At 39.0% G+C, this 24825-nt stretch overlaps 1 protein-coding gene across 1 annotated transcript in view; it reads right to left on the bottom strand.

Annotated features, from left to right (window-relative positions):
- Nucleotides 1-245: 245 nt before the first annotated feature.
- The window catches only part of c6h1orf127 (chromosome 6 C1orf127 homolog), a 197355-nt gene continuing 172775 nt past the window's right edge, over nucleotides 246-24825 (bottom strand). Inside the window, exon 16 of the transcript XR_010905311.1 lies at nucleotides 246-328. The gene's annotated coding sequence lies outside the window, so the exon portion shown is untranslated. The remainder of the gene's footprint in view (nucleotides 329-24825) is intronic.

The raw sequence follows: 24825 nt of genomic DNA, 5'->3' as shown, positions 1-24825 counted from the left end.
TTCACTTTATTTATACAGAAAAGGACAGAAAAGTAACTTCTCTTTTTATGTTACACAGAATGCAGAAAATGTTTTAATTTTGTGGTTAAATATAATTTTGTGGTTTTAATTTTGTGGTTATATTTCTATAAATCTTAGAATAAATAAAAAATATGCTATTAATATGTTTGTTTGTTTTTTTTTTTGGGGGGGGGGGGCTGTTAACATGATTAAACATGAACCGTCATGCATGCTTCCCTTACCTCTCTCTCTCTCTCTCTCTCTCTCTCTCTCTCTCTCTCTCTCTCTCTGATGGAAAAAAATCACTCCACTCACAGGCTTACTTCATCTGCAAGACAGAGAGAAAAAACACTTTAGAATAAATAGAATCCAAACATCTATTTATCAGGCATTACATAAAACACTCCATTAATACCCCTATATCCACACTGAGCGTATATTGGCTGAGTTGTCTAAATGTGAAGATATGTTGTCCCCCTTAGCATTCTGGGTGCAGAAACTCAGTGCTGACTGAACAAAAGGCTCTCAAACGGCCCCCGCCATGACTATGACCCGCTGCGTACACACAGAATGCTACTGTATGGTGTCGCAGTTGGTGGGGACTGACAGGTGACAGAAACCCACCAGAAACCCCCCTTACATACTCATCTGAGCCCAGGAGAGCAGGTGTGCCATCAGTCAGACAGTTTTTCGCAAATATTCTAACGCTGCTTGCCGATGATAATTTACTTAGAATCAGTAATCCTAAAATCTGATTGAGGGAGGATTTTATTAGCCACTATGACCTTGGCCGGCGTGCATTAACCAAGGCCAGCACAACACTCATATTACAGTGGGCAGTAAAGCCAAGCCAACTGTGACCACTTTCTTCTGATTCCTCTGTAAGCAAACATCCATGATGAGATGTCTGGTGATATATGTGGTTTGAACAGCAGAGCCTAACTGAGCGTGGATGAGAGAGAGAGATAAGTATTGTTTAACGCTATGAGATGAGCACACAGCAGAGTAATTCTTAGTTATTCCAACTTCAGACACTAAAATGTGTTGAATTTGAACTGCATCACTTTAATGTTTGTTTAAAAGTCATGTGTTGTTGGTTGAACCAGTGTTGCCATGTTGGCTGGTGGGGATGCTCAAACAAACAAAGCAATGTATTTATATTTTGTGTATATTTTGTTGTTGTTGTTGTTGCAGAAATCAACCTATTTATAGCTGTCTGTTACAATAAGGTGAAAAAAATGTAAACACTGAAAATGACTAATTTCACCCTTAAGAAGCCTAAACAGCAGAGGTGGACACAACTACACGACTCCATTACATGAGTAAAAGTAAAAGTACTATCGGGCAAATATTACTCTGTTACAAGGGAAAGTTGTAAAAACAGCTCTTTACTTAAGTAAAAGTGCAGAAGTACTTCCTGTAAAAGGACATTAGTATCAAAAGTAAGGCTGAATGCACGGATCGTATACACTGATACACATCTGATATTCTCTCAACTGTTTATGTTGACATAATCAGCTTTGTTTATGTGAATACCATTTTGTGTTTATTGGTCTGTTCAAGTGTAGAAAGCCAAAAAAAAAAAACATAATGAATACATGCGCACAGAAAACCAGACTAAACTGAGCTCTATTTCACGTCATCATGCTTTTCAGATTCATCCGTATGTCTGCTTATCTCTTTTTCCCAGATGTTTACAGTTTTTAACATTTTATGAGACATGCATGACATGCAATCAACTAAATTAATCTTTACAGAAAACTGAAACATATTTTCCAAGTATGGCTATAGGTGGAACCTATAGCCATGGGTGTTGTGGAACGTCTTCTTTTATTTTGCTATTTCTGATCGGAAATGTTGGGAAACTTTACATGACCATACAAGAGCAATTACTTATAGGATGTCTGGAGAAAAAGAAAAGAAAAAAAAAAACAAGAAAAAATCCACTTATTGCAAAGCTGCTACAGAAACGACTTTAAAAATGGAGTGGCATTGATAGAAATGTAGTGGCGTAAAAAGTACAATATTTGTCTTTCAAATGTATAGTGAATTTAAAGTTTCCCGAAAAAATTAATACTCAAGCAAACCAAGTACAGATATTTAAAAAGTGTACTTAAGTACAGTACTTAAGTAAGTATACTTAGTTACTGTCCACCTCTGCTAATGTGACTTTTATATACAGTAAGATTAAGCTTTTACATCACAGAGTTTTGTGGCTTTTACTCCACCTGTTTTTGTCCATCTATATGCTAGTGTATTCCTAAAAACTTTTACCAAATATACACATTTAAAATTCTCTTCTGGGAAAACGGACCAAAAATATTGATGACTCATCCTGCACTACACAGACTTATGTCCAATCAGATGCTTTTTAGTAAGAAAACCCTGCCCCCAATAACATCTGCAAGACTGCAACCAGCAAATCGTGGTTTATTGTTGTAACTAAAACCTATTGGAATGACATTGATAAGGCCTGCCCAAACTTACTATTTCAAAATGGACATGTTAATGTGCAATCAAGCAATGTCATGGGGTCTTTAAGCCCAGCCAACAGTTCACCTATCATGTGAAGAAAAAGTTAATACAGACACACAGAAATACAAACACCTAAATGAGAGACTACAAAGTTTTCTAACCTTGAGAGCACAAGCAACCGAAAAAGTAATAATAATTCTAACCTGATCTTCCTACTTATTTTATATCTCCTCTCAGCAACCTAACTTCTACTCGGCAACAGTGCAGTTATTAATTCATGAGGCACTAATTAGTTCTTTGTTTAATTTTGTGTTAAACAGACTGACCGGAATGATAACGACTCGCGCTGTAGCGCTCTGGTCCCACGCCGCCCCTGTTTGCTACAACAAGGGAGCATCGTGCGACTAGCATGATGAACCCAATTCCCTTCTAAGTTGCACTTCATTAAGTCAAAATGTGACAAGGAGCTTAGAGGAGGAACTGGCAGATCTGATCGCACATAACAATGCAGGCCCCGTAAGTTTGGGATGAGGGAGAGCCGTGCATTCCAGCATCCATGTTGCTAATTTTCTATTTTTAACCCGTAGGGGCTGCCTTTCATTTTCCTTTAATTGTTTTTGTTGGGAGCTGCAGTGTCCTCTCTTTAAATTGCCGCTCCTATCAACTCCCCAGATCAAACCCCTGTGCAACATCTCCGGCACAGAGTAAACAACAGGCTTGCCCTTTTGCATGAAGTGGCGCGGGCGGAATGTGCCGGTAAATAGGTGACTTTAATAACACGTTTGCCGCGGCACACATGCCAGCTCACGTCATACGTACGCCAATGACAGGGTGTACGTTATAAAAGACTGAACAGAAAATGTTGCATTTTATGCCTTTGGATAAATGACAAATCTGCTGAGAAGGAAACAGAACAAAAGCCAGCCAGAAAAAAAAGAGGAATGTGACTGTTTTCCAACCCCCCATTTTTCACATTCTTCACCAATGTGATGAGAACACAAACATAATAGAATGGCTAATCAAGTGCATGTTTGAGATTTATGATGAGCCGTTGATAATGTTTGCCAAGTTTTTTCATTCTCGGCATGAGAAAGTGTGGTATTCCTCATTCTTGCAAATATAAGAGACACACCTATACCCATTTGGGTGTAGTCATGTAATGTGTGACATAATACATGTTTAATCTTATCATTCTGTCAAATTCTGTGCCTTACATCAATCTGGGTAAGTTCTACAAATGAAACCCTTCCATTTCCATATTTAAAACAACAAAAACAGAACATTTTCTCACATTACATTTTCATGAAATTTTAAGGTCTGTTCGCTGTAGCCTTCTTTCTACAGGGACGAGATGATTCCTAAGATTCCTACGGGTTAAGATGAGCCTTTTTAGGGACCAGCTTAATAATCATGGAACCTCATAAGAAATGAACTTGGAACGGCCAACACCAATAGTGAATCAACAAGGAGCAAGAGAGACTGAACTTGAGTTTGACGTTAGCATGCTGCTAAGCTAACAGCATTAAACTAAGCACAATAATACATACCACTCACAAGTATTGGGTACAATATTCCATTTTTAATTAGATTAAACTATTTTTTTTTTAATATAAACTTTTTACTACTAAACAAAATATAAGTTAATGTATATCAAAATCACTCTAACCTTGTCAGAATCTATTACAAAATTGCTGCCTTCTAAGGGAACAACTTAATTGTCAAGGACCCTAATAAGTGATTAATTTGGTACAGCCAAAATCGCAACACATTGCACTAACAACTCTTCATAAGGGAGACGATTCAACTCAAGTTTGATGTTAGCATGTTGCTAAGCTAACAGCTGGGAAACTCGAAGCATAAAAATACATAACACAAATAGGATACAAAACTCCTATTTCAATTTATTAATTTATTTCTGTTTCAAAATCTATGCAGCTCTTCAGAACACACATAGAGCTCCACATGGGAGACTAAACTGGAGTTTGATGTTAATATGTTGCATATTATAGCATAACAGTACATAAAATACAAATATTGGATAAAACAATCAATTATAATAAATATAATTATACTGAAATATTGTTTGACTAAGTTCATTTATATCCACATTTCTCTCACCTCGTCTGCAATTTAACATTTATTTTTCCACTGAGCTTATCACAGTGCATTCTGGGATTGCCTTCTCTGCAAATGATACATGACGCTGCCTTAGAATTTGGCTAAAACAAGGCAGCGTAATTAAGTTACCTACCCTTTGCAACCCCTCACAATGCCGGCTCCGTAGGCAGCTCGCTAGGTTTTGGAACGGAGCATAGATGAGATATTTACCCTCTCAAGGGTCTCCCCATTGGTTAAAGATACGATAAAAAAACAGACTTGTAATTACACTGTATAATAGGCAAGATTGGCATTTTCGAAATCATTTTCATGTGGATGGAAATGACATTGCTCTGACTATTCTGTATTCACTGGTGCAGATAAATAAACAAGGCATGAAGAAAGAGAGAGAGAGCGAGCGAGGGAGAGAGAGGGGAAAAAACATGAAGAAAGAACGCAGAGTACAATGGCAAGCAGGTCAGTAATTAGAAAGTCTGTTTGCACAGTAATAATTTTAATATATTCATCAGGAAACAGGGCATGCTTCGCATGATAAAACGCCATCAAGGAAGATATCCCAGCACCCCCTTAACCTTTACTGAAGACTGACAGCAGATTGCAGAGAATCTCAAAGACAAACTAGCTCGACACATACGACTGGGCTGAATTCGGCAGGGAAATTATGCAGCGGGCAGTTGACATGAAAACATGACATTTAGATGCTACCTTTCGCTCATTGTCACAGTTAACTGCCGTGAGTAAGTCTCATTAGTTAAGTAACTCAATCAAGAGAGCGGTGTACTTTTTTAACAAACCTGCACGGGAGGTGCGACACCTGTTAAACCAACAAAAAATGATGAGCGCCGCACTTCTCTCAGCACTAGAAACACAAAAACGGTCATGTACATGGCACGAAGCGTTGAAGGGAAGCAGTAACCTTGTTTGTTATTGTGCCTGATGATGATGCTATGGAAATTGCAAATTGTTTAAAGTGGCCCTGACCTTATTAAGTCATTTCACAAACAGAAAAGCTTTGAAAGGTGAACGCAGTCTTGCCGTAAGATCGTGCTCAGATCAAATCAGGTATGAAAAATACGTCTAAGCACAAACCAGGAGAGCAAGTTCTGTTAATGTGCTTCTCACACCTTAAAGAAAACATTAATTAAAGAATTTTGTTTCTTCATAGAACTTGATTTTCTCAAAAGCCCCGGAGCCTGTGTGCATGACAAAACTCTTACATGACAGCTTCCTATCCTGAAAACGGAGTTAGCTGCTCCCAGCGAATCCACAGAGGACCTGTAGGTTTAATAATTAAAAACAGGAACATACACATTCAAAGTAGCATACAAAACAGCTTGAGATAACAATCCTCTGTCCTCTTAGTTAGGATTTACGGCCGATCCATTGTTTCCATTTCCTGGCTGTGTTTGTAACTTATAAAATTAGAAACTCGGTAACCCTTTCTGGTGGACGCAGGCTCGGCCCAAATAAAAGCTAATCGCTAATTACATGATTCAGATGACATACTTGGGGAGCCATTAAAGCGAGCAGCCTTTCCTCCCTGGCTCAGACCTTTTCATTCTTTACGTACTCCCCTCTGAGTCTCTATTCAACGGCTGTGGCACAATGAAAAATCGAACATTTACTTAATAGCGCTGCTTATGCGGATCTGACAGAGGCGAGAAGGCCCCCCTTTTTGCTGTCACTCCTCGGTGCTATTCTCCGCTGCCTGCTGGAGAGGAGGACACAGGGCCGAGGGGCAGCTACCTCTGCACCCCACCCTGCCCTCCTGCCCTAATTTTTGTCGTCCATCTCTTTGAAATCCGACGCTCACGTGGGAGCAAAGAATGGTGAGCGATGTGCAACAAGTGCCGGCACCATGGAAACCACTATTTTCCCCACAAAATATTCCTTTCTGGCCCTTTTGAGGAGCTGTCACTGCGCAAAGCGAGCATCACACGACCCCGGGCCCGGCCGTGACAAAGCCTATTTTCTGCCTCGTACTTGATTGATTAAAGAACTTTTTAGCAAAACCATGTAACGAGACAAAAAAAGTGACACATGGAAGAAAAGGCCGGGGGTGATCTTCTATCACACTGTTTCCCCGGTAATATGAAAAAAAGAGAAGGGGGTCGGGAGGGGGAGTCGAGGTCAGAGAGAGCATGAAAACCGACCACAATTGCGATTAAGACGATCAGGAGAAAAGGCAAAGACGTTTGGGAAGTGAGCTCATCTCGTAGCTGACATGAGATCATAACTGACCCTATTCATTTTCTAAATACATGGTCCTGGCCTTTATTGTTTGTCCTTTATTACACATTATTCTGAAGGGGGAAAAACGGGAGCCTGGTGTAAAAGAACTGCGGAGAAAGATGTTTTTAGAAGCAGTTGCATAGTTCGTGGAGTTCATGCATATACCTAGCCTGACGTGGTCATACTCAATTCTAGTCAGAATATGAGTCTGATACTGCTCCATTGGGCTGTGATTATGGGGCGTGTTTCAACCGAACCAGGAAAGACCTTGATTGGATAGACCTACAACCAATGAGAGCAACAGAGCGACGCATACAGTTAGTTGTCAAATGTCAACAGAGCTCAACTGCACTGTGTTGCCAAGTCTGCGGTTTTCCCGAGTGTTGTTTTCCATGTACGCGAGTTGAAGCAACCTCAATTGTGATATATAGACCCAGAAAAACGAATTTTCGCAGGCAACCTTGCCAAAACAACACACATTTTACCCCCAAAAAGACATTATTTTCCAGAGAACCCTATAATTACTCCTCTATGGATCGAGTCCAGACCCAACTGCCCGAGCTCAAATGTTGTGGGCGGGGCTGAGTTTGACTGGCATCCAGGCTAACATATACCAGCAGAGATGGACAAACTCAAATCCCTCGCCCACCAACACACACGCAATTAATTCCCAATAGATAAAATATCCTATGTCACTAGGAAATACGTACGTGGAAAAAACAGGTTACAAACTGCATTTCATGTTGACTTTAATATACTTTTTAATCTCACAGAGAGCAATTTGTTATACCCACGCTTTTAGAGTTCAGAGTACATTAGCCGGTAATACTGAACTTTTTTTCATTTCCATTGAGAACCTCCCTGGCACATTTGATTAGCCATGTTACTATAACTACCCACCTTCACTCCGATTCATGATCTCCGTTTCAACCCTATCAACGCCAGTGCATGATCTCCACTAATTCCCAGTCTTGGTTAGAGAAATGCTTTTTGCATTAACTTTCATCTACACATCTGTATAACCTGCTTGTGTGAGTCAAGTAAAGCGAGAGATCAATATGCTACATGGAGCACATTTCATGTATCTTGTTGGCCTAAGTGACAGGCCATTTAATATGAAGTGAGGCGGATCCAGCGGCCCAGGTCTGCGTCTGCGTCTGAGTCGGGCCGCAACATTTATTCATCTCCAGAAACAAGTCAATACAACCAGTTCATCAGAACCCAATGGCTTTCATCCACTCACACATTTATTCTGTGGATCATTACGATATGAAAAACGACAAAGGTGGGGGGAAAAATGAAAATGTTTACCATGAAAACATCTTGGATTGTAAATGGTCTTTATTAGCCGGTATGGAACGGATATGCACATGTAATGTTTCATCCCAGTTGCCTTTATTCGGATGAAAAAGGGGATATTTACCAAGTGCGTGGGAGGGGGTATGCTTTGGCATCATGAGTCTTGGCAGGAGAAAATTAGTATTCCGGATCTGGCCAATCTGGGCTCAAAAAAGAGCCTTAGCAAATCCCCACGGTGGAGGTGTCAGGCGCAAAATGACAAAAATCTGCTCCTTGACAGGGAGTCATTTATATTTTAGCTCCGTTCCATTATCTTAACGAATCCATCATCAGCCAATGCAATATTAACAGCAGAAAATCAACTCATTAGATCCAGGGGGATTTAATCAAGATTGCAATCATGTATGCGGTTCCTGGAGAGTTTGATTTTTTTTTTCTTTTTGGTCCTTTCCACATAATTGGCGCATCTCAGATCTTAATAAATTATTCTCTGTCTCAGACTGATGCCATTTTTTCACTCCCTCTCACGCCAGGCTCACTCCGGCTCTGACTATAATATTTACAATAAACATTATTATGTCATGGGCACACTGTTTAAATGGCCTTTAGCTAACTCTGAGAGGTAATTGGCTTTTCCATTTCTCTCTCGTTTTCTTCTTAATTGCAAGATGATATTGCTAACTGTCTCCCAAGGAAAGAGGATAAGCGTTTTGGTGGGGCTGTGCTCTTTTGCCTTTGAAAGTCTTCCGCTTAAGATAGTGAGCAACTCTTTGAATAGTTAATAAATACAAACATCTGAATGTCAGGCCACAGTTTAAAACACCAGTACCAGAACAGCATTTTTCAGTGGTTTAAAGGTGGACTGCCTATATTTATCACTGTTTTGATGGCTGTTTCAACAGGACTCTTGGACTTGGATCTCGGATGCAGTATCAAAAGCAAGTGTTCATTTACCAATGCCATTTTAGAAATACCCTATTCACACATGTATTTGTCACCCATAAATTAATTTATCCGACAAAAATGTCAGATAACAGAAAGGTTATCGAGATAAAGTGAAAAGTATCAAAGTCTCACTTTGTGAACATCTTGGCAACGTCCCTGGACAGCTGTTTTCTAGTCATGACAGTACAGAACCTATTTACATCATGGGGGAATATAAAAACGCTCATCATTATGCTTCGATAACATCAAATCAACGATTACATCACAAAATCCACTTCTTTAGCTTAAATCAAAATAAATAAATAAAAAATTATTCTAGCTAATGCACTTGTACATTCAATAACAAAATGTTATCAGCTAACGTCTCAATCCAAAAGGCAATTTGTTCTTTTAACTACTGTACAAGCTGAGACTTCCACTGCAACAGTAACTGAAATGTCTCTCATTCACACAAGTTAAAAAAAGGTAAGATAACGATTAAAGATAAGAAACGTTGTGATAACGATTAAAGATAAGAAATGTAATATAAAAGCCACAAATGTGAGAAAAAGTCCAAACTGTGAGATACAAAGATGCAATTAAACAATTAAACAAAGTCACAAAACAGTACAAAAGTACAAAACAGTCACAATTACAATAAATGAAGCTACAAGCTAAAAGCATTGTAACACCCCTCCAAATTATTGGCTTCAGGTATTCCAAATATTCCCAGGACCTTGATATAAAAGCAAGCACCAATACATGCAGACTGCTTCTACAAACATTTGTGAAAGAATGGGTCGCTCTCAGGAGCTCAGTGAATTCAAGCGTGGCACAGTGATAAGGTTGCCATCTGTGCAATAAGTCCATTTGTGAAATTTCCTCACTACTAAATATTCTACAATCAACTGCTGGTGGCATTACAACAAAGTGGAAGCAACTGGGAACAACAGCAACTCAGCCACGAAGTGGTGGCCACACAAAACCACAGAGCAGAGCACACAGTGTGCATAAGATGCCAACTTTCTGCAAAGTCAGTAGCTACAGACCTCGTGTGGCCTTCAGATTAGCTCAAGAACAGTCCATTTGTGAAATTTCCTCACTACTAAATATTCTACAATCAACTGCTGGTGGCATTACAACAAAGTGGAAGCAACTGGGAACAACAGCAACTCAGCCACGAAGTGGTGGCCACACAAAACCACAGAGCAGAGCACACAGTGTGCATAAGATGCCAACTTTCTGCAAAGTCAGTAGCTACAGACCTCGTGTGGCCTTCAGATTAGCTCAAGAACAGTGTGTAGAGAGCTTCATGGAATGAGTTGATGGCCGAGCAGCTTCATCTAAGCCTTACGTCACCAAGTGCAATTCAAAGCGTTGGATGCAGTGCTGTAAATAACGCCAACACTGGACTCTAGAGGAGTGGAGACGTGTTCTCTGGATTGATAAACCACACTTCTCTGTCTAGCAATCTGATAGACGAGTCTGTGTTTGAGGGTTGCCAGGAGAACGGTACTTGCCTGACTGCATCACGCCAAGTGTAAAGTTTGGTGGAGGAGGGATTATGGTGTGTGTAAGAGGGGATGTTTTTCAGGGGTTGGGCTTGGCCGTGAAAGGAACTGTTAATGCTTCAGCATTAGACATTTAGGAACAATTTCATGCTACCAACTTTGTGGGAACAGTTTGGGGATTGCCCCTTCCTGTTCCAACATGACTGCTCATCAGTGCACAAAGCAAGGTCCATAAAGACATGGATGAGCGAGTTTGGTGTGGAGGAACTTGACTGGCATAGAGACCAGAACTTAACCCAACTGAACATCTTTGGGATGAATTAGAAAGGATGAGAGTCAGGCCTTCTCGTCCAACATCAGTGCCTGACCTCACAAATGCGCTTTTAGAAGATTGGTCAAAAATTCCCATAAACCCACTCTTAAACCTTTTGGAAAGTCTTCCCAGAAGAGTTGAAGCTTTTAGAGCTGCAACGGGTGGGCCAACTCCATATTAAACCAAACGGATTAAGAATGGGATGTCATTTAAGTTCATATGCATGTAAAGACAGGTGTGCCAAAACTTTTGCCAATATATTGTAAATATGTGTGTGTAAAGTACTATTCACCTCTACTTCCAGTATTATGTGAGAGAGGACACCATTCAATAATATATTATTTAAACCACCATTTCAAATAATAAATGATCAAAACAAACAGTATAGTCAAACCCAAGGTAAAAAAGGAGTCCTGTAACGTGCCCAGGCCTGGCCTGTTGCCACAGCTACACATAGCCAACAGACACAAATATGGAAGTGTTCACATAAAAACAATCAGAGGAGTGAAAGGAAATACGTGGATCACATTTACTAAGAATATCAAACAAAGTTCATCTAGAACATTTGAACTAAATCTCCCACTACACATGGTAAATATTCAAAAACAAGTTTATTCATTGTTAAAATATACAGTCAAAAATGTCCTCTATTCCCCATAGGCCTCGCAACACTTCCCACCAGCAGTGATATCCTGTCTGGATTAACACACACCATGTCCTACAAGAACCAAAAGTATAAAAACTGGGCAAGAGCCTTTTAATCTGCCTATGGAACAAAGCCTTTTTGTACAAGCCTTACCCTGACCTTGTCACTACCAGTTAAACTCACTGTCTATTCTGCAATATAAAGCCCTGGTCATCTCGCGGTGTCTCCACACCCCCTCCCGCTTCCTGTGGCCGCCCTCTGCCTGTAGAGAGCAGCACAGAAAGCCTGGCTAATCCCTGTGTCACTCCGAGATGGTCAGCGTTAAATCCTTCTCTTCAGTAAACCAATCTCAGTGTTTTTTATCTAGATTTATTAGATTATAAGCCTTCCTGGCTCTGCCTGAGTCAGTACGACACATACTAATCCTAATCGGAATAGACAAGTATTAGCCCAGTTCAAGGGGAGCTAAACTGTGACGGCGCTCAGATCGCTGTGACAAGAGCCAATAACACCTCAAGTCCTTGCATCTTTTTTACATATTTATTTTTAAATGAAGCATTTCAGCGTCTAAATTAAAAATACTTTAATAGCTCACAGATTTTTCATTTATAAATTAAAAAAATAGAAAATATATTATGCTACTTAATGTGTTTTTAGGATGTTTATTCTCTCTATATGGCTCCATAATCATATCAGATGAGTGTCTTGTTAATCAACTAGAAAATGGATCACTGATTCTGTTATTTGTTTATATGGCTTTATGCGTTTAAATACACTTCCAAAATTGCAGCATCCAATAAGCAGAGTTGCCCTATAAAGTAATCAGGTTTAAATGCCTCCCTGCTGGCCAGAGTTAAAAATAAAGACTAATTCTAAGATACTTTTTTTCAGGCTGTTTAATTGTTTGAATGTCTTCACATACAGCAAGATGTGGAAAAGACTAGGAAGACAGGGAAAATCCAGATTCATTTATATAAATTGGGCCTTTTAGGGTGCATATTATCTCATCTTGCCAAACATTGTGATAAACGAAGCAAATATTTTTTCAGAGGCTGCATTACTTAATGTGAGCTGGCAGTGAGCAAGACGTACTGGAATGGGTCCATACGATTTATGAGGACAGGACTGACTGGATCCAGAGGTGTCTCTCTCCACAGACGTTGCAGCCAGTGATATCAGGGCCAAACGTGTAGGTTCACTACAGGATATCCTGAAATACTACTGAAATCCATTAAAATCTCCACACTCATCAGTGTGGAGAATACACTACACTACTACACCAGAATACACTACTGTTTGGCACAACTGAAGTCAATCTTCAGGCACTATCATAAACCCGGAGCAACACGACGACAGGAGTTTCATCCCAATGCAGTTACCATTTTTACGTCAAGCGCCATGTTGTTTAAATAGCGATAGGTGGCTTTAACCTAAACACTTTTAAAAAAATTGTTGGTTTAACTTAAAAAAGTAAATAACATGGTTGCCTTAAAATGTTGAGTTTATTGAAATTAAAACTTTGAGTTGATACAATGAAGGAAATTGGTTTAATAAACAGAAACTCAAAATGTTATTGTATCTGAATCACATAAAAATGTGATAAATCATGAAAATATCACAATTTGGCTGCGTCATCACAAATAAAACACAATTACACAATATGCCTACAAAATATTTGAATAATATTTGAATAAAGGTTGTCGATTCTCAAAAATGTTCACTGTATTAACTCAAATTTTTTATTTCATTGTACTCAAAATGTTAAGGCAACCAGGTAACTTATTTTTTTAAATATTTTTTTTACAGTGTAGGCACAACATGCGTATATTCTGCTTATGGATACCATTTCAAATGGTTGTGAATCAGCGTATTGATTCATGATTCGGATCGCCAATGTCACGTGATTTCAGTAGTTTGGCACGTTTGACACGCGATCCAAATCATGAATCAATACGCTGACTCACAACAGTTTGAATCTTTATTTGAGGTTTGAAAACCAAACCGGAAGAGAAGACAATGCTGAATAAAGTCGTAGTTTTTTGATTTTTGGACCAAAATGTATTTTCAATGATTCGAGAGATTCTAATGAACTAACTGATGTCACATATGGACTACTCTGATGATGTTTTTATTCCCTTTCTGGACATAGACAGTATAGTGTGCATACACTTCCATATGCCCTCGGACTAAATATAAAATATCTTAAACTGTGTTCCGAAGATGACCAGAGGTCTTGTGGGTGTGAAACGACATTAGGTTGAGTCATTAATGACATCAATTACATTTTTGGATGAACTAACCCTTTAAACACACAGGGATGCAAATCAGCACACAAACATTTTTAAATATGACAAATAATAGAATTCCTCTCGGGAGAAGCGTTCAGTCTTTCTGCTTGCAAAATCTGCCATGTAAATAGGGAATCTGCCATTGGTGCAAGCGCAACTGGCTTTTAAAGGGAATGGGAGATGACATTCTGATTGGTTTATTGCATTTTATACCCAAAACACAACGATGACTCATTAGGAGACTAGATACAACACTTTCGAAACATGCGTCTGGGGTGCCGAGTCCGAACGTTTTTTTTCTGTTGTTAAACTAGAAAAAGTGGATTCAGAAATGCCCAATGTGCACCTACGTCATGAGCCTCAGATGATGTGCTCAGATCATTAAAGGTGTTTTTTTTTTTTTATACTGTTGTCTGAGGTCAACTAATGATGTTTGTGTGGTTTTTACATTCAAAAACATCATAACTAATAAGTAATAGGCTATTTTCTACAGTGGTTTTGAGGCTCTCTCCTGAACGCTGGGTTTTGATGGGAGTGCTGCACTGGAGACTAGGGATGGCTCGATACCACAATTTTGGCTTCGGTACAGTACCACAATCTAATACTGAAGTACCGATATTAAATCGATACCACAGGGTCTGATATTAGCGCGGGTATATTTCACGCGAATGAGAACAATTATGCAAGTTTTGAGTTTATAAAGTGGGAAATTACCACAAATGTTTATTAGTAAATTAATTAGTAAAGCTTATCACATCAAATCATTCATTTGAAAACTTTCTTGTGAGAAATAATTTCAGCAAAAATCTCTCAAAATTAGCAAATTGCTTCTGGTTTCAAAAGACATCGCACTACACAAAAGCAATCTGCATAATCCTATTCAACATTTCACGCTCGTCTCGGGACGGATAACGCAAATCATTTGAACACGAAAGAGATTTTATAGCATTTCAGGAGATATGAGCTCATACGACACACACACACACGCCTGTCACTTAGTCACGCTCGCACATTACACATTAAGTTTCCTTAAACAGTCAAATACACAGAATTATGTACAAATGTCCGTCTTTAGTGACTATTCACATAAACACAGTCGGGTGTGTCTAACGTGAATGTAAACAGTGCAATAGTACGCGTGCAAATATAATGAGATCGAAATGTCATTGGTTGAAACGAACGCTGGAGATTGTGATATTCGATCTTATGTTACTCTATGTGTGTGCGTTGATCAGTGTAAAAAGAAAATAAATGTCTAAATGAGATGGTTTGAACGATTCACTGACCTGCCGATCTCTTAAGAAGTCTTAAAGTCAGGATAGTGACAGATGCTTTTTGGCTAGGTTTGATGGTTCTTCATCAGTTTTATAAGCAAAGTCATTACAAATGTCACTTCTACTCCTCTCTTTATTAATTCGTTTTGGGCATCTTGAGTGAGATTCGACTGCTTCATCAATTTTGTTCATCTATGTTGTTGTCACATTTGCCGGTTGTTTCGGGTCAGTTTGGGTAGCGCGCTGCCATCTAGCGGTGAACTTCGGAAAAGCAGCATATACCGAAATGTGCCAAATCATGATATCATACCGTTTTAAATAAAACATATACCGGTATTTTTCCAGTACCGGTATACCGCGCATCCCTACTGGAGACTTAGAAGTAAACGCCCATGGCTAGGATTGGATAAGATTTGCATATTTAATAAGCTTCAGCTCCTGTCATATCTATGCCCCTGTCAGTTCAGTTTACATGAGGGAGGGGTTGTTTTAAAAGCGGCAACCGGAATGATTCAAGTACATCTTTATCAAACAAACACAATGATTTATTTTCTCCTCCACCTGCGATTGATTGGACTATTATTTTTGTATTACATAGCCCGCACGATCGGTCGATATATGCGCGAACCGCACGCGCGCACATGCGTACCCTTAAAATGTTAAGTCAAGAGAGAGAGAATAGCACAGAACAACAAAGGAATATTACGAGATTCATCAGCCTGCTGACGGGCTTCCGTTTTGGTATCCCGTCTGGAAAACACACAGCCCTGGGACGTTTGGCTTTGCGAGCCCTGGCCCATACATGTCTGAGTCCAGCGTGCTAAAGGTATGTTTTGTTAGACACGTACACATAAGCAAAACGATCTATAACAATGCAATATTTTCACACATAAAAAAACATGTTTTACTCACATAAGTGTGTTGCACCATTTCTCCTGTCGGATCCAATATAGAAGACTTTTATATATCAAAAGCTCATGGGAAAGTTGATTTCTCAATTCATCACCCCTTTAAAATAGCATTTCTTTCTGTTATATAAAAATAGGTGTTCCGAGGCTAAAAATATATATTAAGTTATGTATAAACTTTACACTTATAAAAGTCTTTCACTAAAATACATTTTTTACAATATAATGACATAGTACAATATAATAGACATTAGATTTGTGTTGCTTACAAAAAGAGACTTACTGGCAAACCATGCAAACCAACTACTATGCCAACTTTGACCCTTTGCTACATACTGCAGAAATAGTAAGAGTAATGTAATATTCTAAAAATAGCCGGAGTTCCCAGTGCCCTTGTCTGAGAGTGTTTGTCTGTGAGTGAACATACGAGAAAGAAAAGATACATATGCATCATGTACTTCAGCAAATAGTAACACATTTGTGTGTCCATGTCTGTTTGTGTGAGAGAACAACAGCATCCAACACACACGGCAGCCTGACCGCGTGTAGCCGCTGGCTGACAGGAAGAGGTGAGGGGGATCTGACAGTAGTGTCTGCTCCCTGTACATGTTAGCTTAGCCTGAAAGCGAGAGCCTACTCTTGGGTCTTCCCCTTCGGGCAGGAAAGGGACCCTACATATCACTTCCTATTCCCCATCACTACTTAAACCAGTTCAGAACAACAACTGTGTAGCAAAGCTTAAGGCTCAGGGAAGGAGGAGACGGGAACCGGCAAATATTCAACGTAAAACTTTAATCACAAAATAAACAAAGAAATGAAGTAAAGCGGCAGCCCCAAACGGACGACTGTCTGTATAATGTAAAGTCCCAGCATGGTCATCTCTCATCCTACACTGTCATCACTCCACCTTTTATCCTTCCAGAGCTTCACCATGGGACTCGAGACTAGTATGCCATGCAGGTGACGCTCACTAACAGTCAAATCTGGTTTGATGATATCCCAGCTTTGTCAGGAGGATCTAGTGAGTTTTAAATAAAAAACGTTTTGGGAGTATGCCATCTGGGACATCAGCTAGACCCGCTCAGACCTGTAAACCTCATGTTCATATTCAAGTGTATTTTTGGTTATGTTCACACACTCAGTGCTTGGGACTGACAACTGTATTTACTAACAGGTGTGACACAAAAACGGCTCTGTTCATACAACAGAAAGAATAAAGTCAAACTCCTTTTCTAAGTAAACTAAACTACAACTAAAGCAAACATCAAAGATATTGCAATAACACTGTGAAGTGACACAAACTCTTTTAATGAACTAGCCTGAAAAAGACACATTGATCCAAATTCAGGAATCGCTGTTGGAAAGACAGTGACTATTAAGACTATTGACATAGAACTTTATGGGTTTCATAAGTAGTATTTTATAAAATAAAATAAAAAATGAATTAAACATATTACTATTTATGTATTAAATTATATGTTGAATTGTTGTATATAATATATATTTATTGCAATTTAATGGTTAATATAATATAAGTTTACAAGTCTGCAAAAATACAATTTATAATTGTTGTAATTATCTCATTATTTGTCAATACATTTCCCTGAATATGTATTCCTTGAAAGTACTAAATGAATTGTCAATGGAATAGTTAAGAAACCAGAATTTTTTAATTCCTTATCATTTGAATCCCGAGCTCTGATTTCAGGAAGACTGTGATTTTATGGAATGCAGTTGTCACTCTTGTTCATAACTAGACTGAGTGTGTGAAGAGAAGCATATATTAGAACTCCAAACAGTGCATGTGTGTACAGCCATAAAGACCCCCTTCTGTTTACAATGGCTCCTGCTTCACAAACACACAGGCGTTAGGAAGGGTGACCCACGCTCCACACAACACCCACTGAATGTGCCTGGCATAGACTATTTATTTCCAATGCACGACCTCGTCAGCTTTGTGAGAAAATCCATGTCTGTCCCGTCTGCACTTTTGTCTCTTTTATGTAAGTGGGAGATATTTCAACCGGCTATCGGTTTACCTTATACGTGCTGGTATATGCAGGAAAGGTGCCCATGTAGGGTCAGTGACTCTTCTCCGAACGTCCCTCTGAATCAACACTGCCTGTCTATGGCCATTTGTTTCCCTCTGTACCCTCTCTTTCTCTCTCTCTGGATGGAAAATATGGCATGCTCTTCAGTGAGGAATGTAGTGCTGAGTTGCATGTCTGAGGAGGCTTGATAAAATGCCCACAAGTAACACAACCCTCGGTGGCACTTTGAGAATCAGCAGCGGTTGACGTTGGTGAGAGATTTGGCTGAGCTTACGCATATTTTCAGCGCTCAGCCATATCTACTGACAACAAAAATCAATCCGGTAGCAGAAAGCCATCAGTTAAGTTGACTGTGGAAAGGTTGAGCACCAAAACATCAACAAAAAGCCTTAAACACTTATTACCTAGCCTTGTCTTGCAAGAGACAGTAAGGGAGAGCAAATCATTCATATGTTGCCTAGAGCCTACATAGAAAAAAAAATGGATGGCCTCCACATACCTTACATTAACGGGAATTTTGTCTTTTTAGTGGTCCCTTAATAAATCTTATTCAACTAAAGAACTGTTCATTTATGCAGGAAGACAGTGACTGACCAAGGTTAATTTTGTTTTGTTTTAAAATGGGGCTGGGACATCTGAAATGGACTGTCCCACAATAACAGAATGGCATGGGTTAATAAAATAATGTATACGTTTTATGTATGAAACATTTAGTAAAACTTTATCAACCCCATATATTTAAGAATCAGTGTATCAATGAATGCTGATTCATAACGGTTTCGATGCTTTGTTTTGAAATTGGCCCATCACTATATGAGTCATTATTTAGTTGTTGTTTTTTGCACAGATATGATTCTCATCGCTTCATAAAATTATTGTAGAGCCACTGTAGTGAGATGGACTTTGTAACAAGGTCTTTAGTGCCTTTTTTGGGTCTTGAGAGAGGAAATTACATTGGTGTCAATGGAGGCCTTTCTGAGCCATCAGATTTCAACAAAATTGTCTTCATTTGTGTTCCGAAGATGAAAAAAGTGTCTTATGGGTGTCGAACTACATGAGGGTGAGTAATTCATGACAGAATTTTCGTAACTCATTCATGACTAACCCTTTAAAAAAAATTAACCCATACAAGTATGTTAAGCTTTTATATAAGTAATCTGGCAAACAAAAAGTGATTGACTGTTCCTCAAGTGCTAACTGTCACCTGCAAGTCATATAGTCAACCAATCAGATTGGAACTTGCAATTTTCAGATTGTGTCTTTAGTTTTGTGTGCAATATACATCTGATGGTCACCGAATGGGTTGTGGGTGTAATGTCTGAGGCACAGCCTCAATGTTTTTTCCACTGAAGTGTTCCTCACATACACAACAACTGAAATCAGCACTGTACGCCAGAACGAAACATTGAGAGGAAAACGGGAGCATTATCATCTTTAGCATGATGGTGGGGAGGCAAACAGCTGTTTAAATGTGAGGGAGACAGGAGGAGGTTAAAAGGAGTCAATGGAGGCTAAAGAGACAGCAGGTCTAGCGATGACAAAAAGTGTAGCTAGGGACTGCAGATCAAGACTTCTGGAAACCACATCAAACAGGCCATGGAGAACAGCCAAGATGAACACACACCAACTGTTGCAGAGCGAGAGAGGGAGAGAGAATCAGGGAGGAAAAAAATGACGGAAGGAGGAGGAAACGGAGAGGCGGCAGGCAGTAGTTAAGGGAAACACAAACGACCGATGCTTCACTGGCCCAATCAATCTGGCACACCAATCAATCGTTCAGCAGCCATAAACTTCAGCCTATCAGAGGCCGGCCACTCGCTCAGACGAGCACCTGACTAATACCCACTACAATGTCACTTCTATATTTGTATCCCACTAATCTGCTCTCCGGGCTCCAATCTTTTCCACTTTCTTGCAAATTTATCACTAGACTGAAAGGCCGGTGCCAGATCCTAAGTGCCTCACCCCTTTAAATTAAACCGTGGCATTTCAGATAAAGCCCCTAAATTCCTTATCTCAGCACTCTGAAGAGTCTGTAAAGGCAGAGTGTCACTTTTCCTAAAACAGAAGCCGTGACGCATGCAGCGCTCCGGCCTCTCTTTCCTCCATTTAGAAGAGAAAATGTTGACAAAAATAGAACAAAATTCAAGTAAGGTGCATTACAAAACAGACAGCTATCTCTCCACAAGTGTGACCATGAGAGTTCCTGTCTGTGTGCCAGCAAAACACACTGAACAAATGATGTAGGGCTCCAAGTTTGCGTTTCTTTTTCAGCCACCAAAAATACAATAGATTAAATAACAACCAGTCTGCTCCTACAAATTAAATGTGCAGTGCTTAAAGACTGCTCTTTCTTAGCTTAGGAGATACAATGGAGACCCCTTAATTTTAGATGATTCTCCAAGAAATCCTCAGGAGAAATACTTCATAAAAACAAATGAGACAGGCGTTGACATAACACTATCCTCGATTATCTTGTCCTGAAAGTATCTGATGAGAAATATCTCTGACTTTTGTAGACTTTGTTATCTTAGCAAATCTGACATGGTTGAGATTTTATCTGAAAGTCTAGAGGAGATATGACAGGAGATTACAGCAGGATGTCAATCTGTGAAATCTATCTAATAGAAACCATTGAGATTTTAAGGTTGTCATTTGGGACATTTATTTCATGTGGGTTCAAAAGACTTTGAAGCTAACATTGAAAATGAATATATATTTGTCTTTCAAACGTAACTCTTATAAAACAGCTTCTGTTTTCAGTCTTACTCATGTCCCGGCTTTAGCACACAGTGTAACAGCCGTAAACAGACTCTGTTACTCTGTTCCTGCTACAGGTCCACAGTAACACCAGCGTGTCAATATATTTCTCATTAACTTGCTTTCTGCTGGAGATTCATTACCTAATATGGGACCTGAAGCATTTGGAGATCTTTTGACTATGTGTGATAATGTGCTCTCTTTGTCTCTGTCTTTCTTTCCCTCTTTCTTTCTGCCCCCCACAGAGACCGGGATATTTTCCTGCAACAAAGTAGCACATAGTGTTAAAATGCTGATACTGAATCCAGTAATGGACGGAGTCTACAGAACATTTTCCACCACAGACGGGTTTGAGTAGTAACTAGGGGTGTAATGATACACTCATGTCACGATTCGATACAAATCCCCATACTGAACTCACAATACGATACTATTGTGATATTTTAAGCCTTTAAACCAAAAATAAAAACTATTTTATTATTAGCAGGACCCACAAATATTCCCCCACTGCATTATTATACATTATGTAAAATATTATATAGAGTAGTTTAATGTCACTATGTAGCAATGTCACTGAAACTTACATTTTTCTTTCATTGCAGATATTCGTTGGATCTTTTACTCTGACAGGCCAAGCACACAGACTCTCCCAGTGATCGCTATGTTCCGCCTCTCCCACTATTAATGCACTACATATAAAATAATAAGGCATCTAAAACGCTTTGAACAATCATCCTACTAAAACTAAATGTGATATGGTGATTTAAATGTTTGCGCTTTCACTTTGAGGAGTGCCGTTCCAGTACACGTGTGCTTCAGGCGATCAATCACAGTTCTAATCGCAAGAAAGCATGTCAAAATGACTATTCCCAAACTCTATGGTTAGTATTGGTTAGATCATCTAAAAAGGTTATTCTGCATTTACTCACTCTCATGTTGTTTTCACGCAAGCATTTGAATGTCAGCGTTTACTACAGTACGCGCACTGTTGTAAATCTGTTCATCATATAAAGCCATCTTGTCTCTTCAAAAGACCTGGATTTGGATTAGACACTCGATTTATTATTTTTACGATGCCTTTATGACATTTTTCTGGAAGTTTTAAAGGAATGGACTTTAAATAGAGGGACAGAAATCTCTCAGGGTTCATAAAAAACATCTACATTTGTGTTTGGAAGTTGAAAGAAAAGCATGCCCCACACATCCTGAAAAGTGAAGCCAAAGCTCATAATATAGCTCATAAATCCCACCCCCTCCATGTATTCTAATAAGACATTAGACAATCTAAACAATCAAATAACACTTTGTCATTTTAGGTCATTATCACGCTGATGTAAGATAATTTTTTTATTTTATAAGGTTTTAGTTTTGATTTAGTATTTGATGCGATAAAAACGGGGGGTGTGACATCCTGATTTACAGCTGAGATTGACGGCTTCTGGGAAATTGTCACTGAGGCACCAACAGACTTTTTTTCAGAATTTACAGGAAGATTGGAGCTTTACCTTTAATTTCTACATTTCCATATTTCACACAGACATAACAAGTTTTTCTGCAGTGAAAAGTACTCACAGAGTGTGGGCGGGGTTTTGATATCGCGGCTCTACTTCCTGCTCTTCACTGTGCAGACTCAGTGCAAGATATCAGCGCCATATTCTGACATTGGTGGCTTCACTTTTCTTCAGTGGAAGATAGTGTAGGGGCACTGTACATCTTTTTTTTTTTTTTTTTTTTACAATTTATGATTTGAAATGACAAAGGTGATTAGGTTGTCTGGCTCAATTTAAAATTACTGCACAAGAGGCGCTATCAACTGGCATTATTTGAATGACTCTGTATGTAATGAAATACTCCTTCAACCAATCAGACCATAAAAAGCATGATAAACGAGCATAATTCAAATGATTCTGTATGCAATTGGATAGTCCTTCAACCAATTAGACAACAAGAGGTGTGAATCAACAGGCAACGACCCATCGTTTCTCTATCCATCCTCATGTTAATGTGTTAAACCCAAAAGCGTGCCAGGTGGATAAGCCAGTCTGTGACTGGTTCCTGCAAAAGTGTAACAGAAGCAGTAGAAAGGAATGTACAGGTTTCCAGACTGCGCTGCCAGGTGAAATCAAATCGCCGGCAGATCAGGCTGGGTTTACTCAGTCTAGTGATTAGGCCTTCATGACATTTTTGGGTGAATTATATCTTATAAATACAGTAAGCTGAGCCTTGGCTAAAACTAACTCTATTTCTCAAATCATATAATTTATTTTAACAATACATATCGTTGCATTTTTATATCCCGATATAGCGATGCATCATTACCCCCTTGGTAACAACCAAATGGGAAGCAATGCTTTACAAAAAAAAAAAATACAAATAATTTAGCTTTCAAGTAACTTTATTGTTTTAAGGATGTTTAGATATATCTAATGGAACATACTTTTTGGCATCTTGCAAAGGACAAATTCTTGAATGCTTTTTTTAAAATCAATTTATTTAAATGTCAAGAGGTTTATTAGTGTGGTTTTCAGTATTTATTAAGGGTGGCTTTTTAATGCTCTTTCTTTAGTTTCTAATCTCATTTTGATACGATGTGACTTCCTTCACCCACCCAGCCCATTGTTTTCCCCCTTTTTTCATGAATGAGGTCAAAACCGACTGTTCCTTTTTAGAAGGTCAAAAAACATAATAGGCGAAAAGCACTCTGGACCAAAGGTAGTCTCATGCAGCACTAACCAGAGAAACAAATTAACCCCTTAGACGGGTCCGAGCACTTGACACGCTACAAATCCCCACGCTTTGAAGAACTGAATGGCCGCGAGTTCTTATAGCGCTGTCTGTGTTTAGCTTCAGCCTCTGGTGTTTATTTATCAGTACTGTTATCTATGCTAGAGGACTGCCTGATTATTTAGACAAGTCACTAGAGTATTTTCAGGGCCAGAGGAGTGAGATCTCTAGTGCACAGCTCTAAGCAGGCAGTTTGCTTAATGCTTGACCTTTCACCTCTCAGGGGTAATAATACCTCTATATCTTGCCTCACACACACACACACACACACACACACACACACACACACACACACACACACACACACACACACACACACACACACACACACACACACACACACAATGCTGCAAAGCATGAACAACTATCTAGGTGACTTCTAACAAGGATTACTTGTTATTATATAGGCTACACACATACTCACGTGGTGACTGACTATGGAGTGATCTCTCAGCTGGGCCAACAATATATCTCACCAAAGCTGATCAAAACTGACGTAAACAGTAATACTGTGAAATATTATTACAATTTAAATTAAGTGTTTTTTATTTAACTCTTTCCCCGCCAATGTTGTTGTTTTGTTTTGTTTTTAGTTGACAGCAACCGCCAGGGTTTTTGACCATTTTCACCAAAATTTAATAGCCCATAGAATATTTTGTTCTATGAATATCTGAGCATGCAATATATCAAAAGAAAGAGCTAACCCTCTTCTTAAAAAACAACAACATTTTATTCTAGCTTCTAGCATTCCTTTTTTATCAACACTTGAATATGGGTAAGTTTCATTTAAAAAAGCAACATTTTGAACAGAAGCTGAGAAAATCACATTTTTGTGAAAGACTTTTTCCAGATCAGATTCAGAGTCATGATAAAACACAGATGAGTCCATCAACACCCCTACTACTTGCACAGTCCTGTAGCTAACCACTAACATTAGGCAGTTTTGATTTATATGATGTTTAATGTTGATGATCACGCTATTTTTCATATGCATATGAAAAATAAAGGATTGCACGTTTTACTGCGTCTTACTCGCGTGTATTTTGATCAGGAGATTCAGTACTCATTTAGAAGATGCATAATAGTGCCCTCTAGCATCTAACAGTGAAAACACAGAAACCCAGAAAATTCCGTGTTTGGCATGGAAAGAGTTAACATATTTTAAAGTGGCAAAATGGCAAAACAGAATTCACGTCTTCACGTCACATAATCATAATATGCTGATTTGGAGCTCAAGAAACA

Source organism: Pseudorasbora parva, chromosome 6, assembly GCF_024679245.1.
Source record: "Pseudorasbora parva isolate DD20220531a chromosome 6, ASM2467924v1, whole genome shotgun sequence".
NCBI lineage: Eukaryota > Metazoa > Chordata > Actinopteri > Cypriniformes > Gobionidae > Pseudorasbora > Pseudorasbora parva.
The sequence above is the reverse complement of the archived record's forward strand: the minus strand, read 5'-3'. Positions and strand labels throughout refer to the sequence as shown.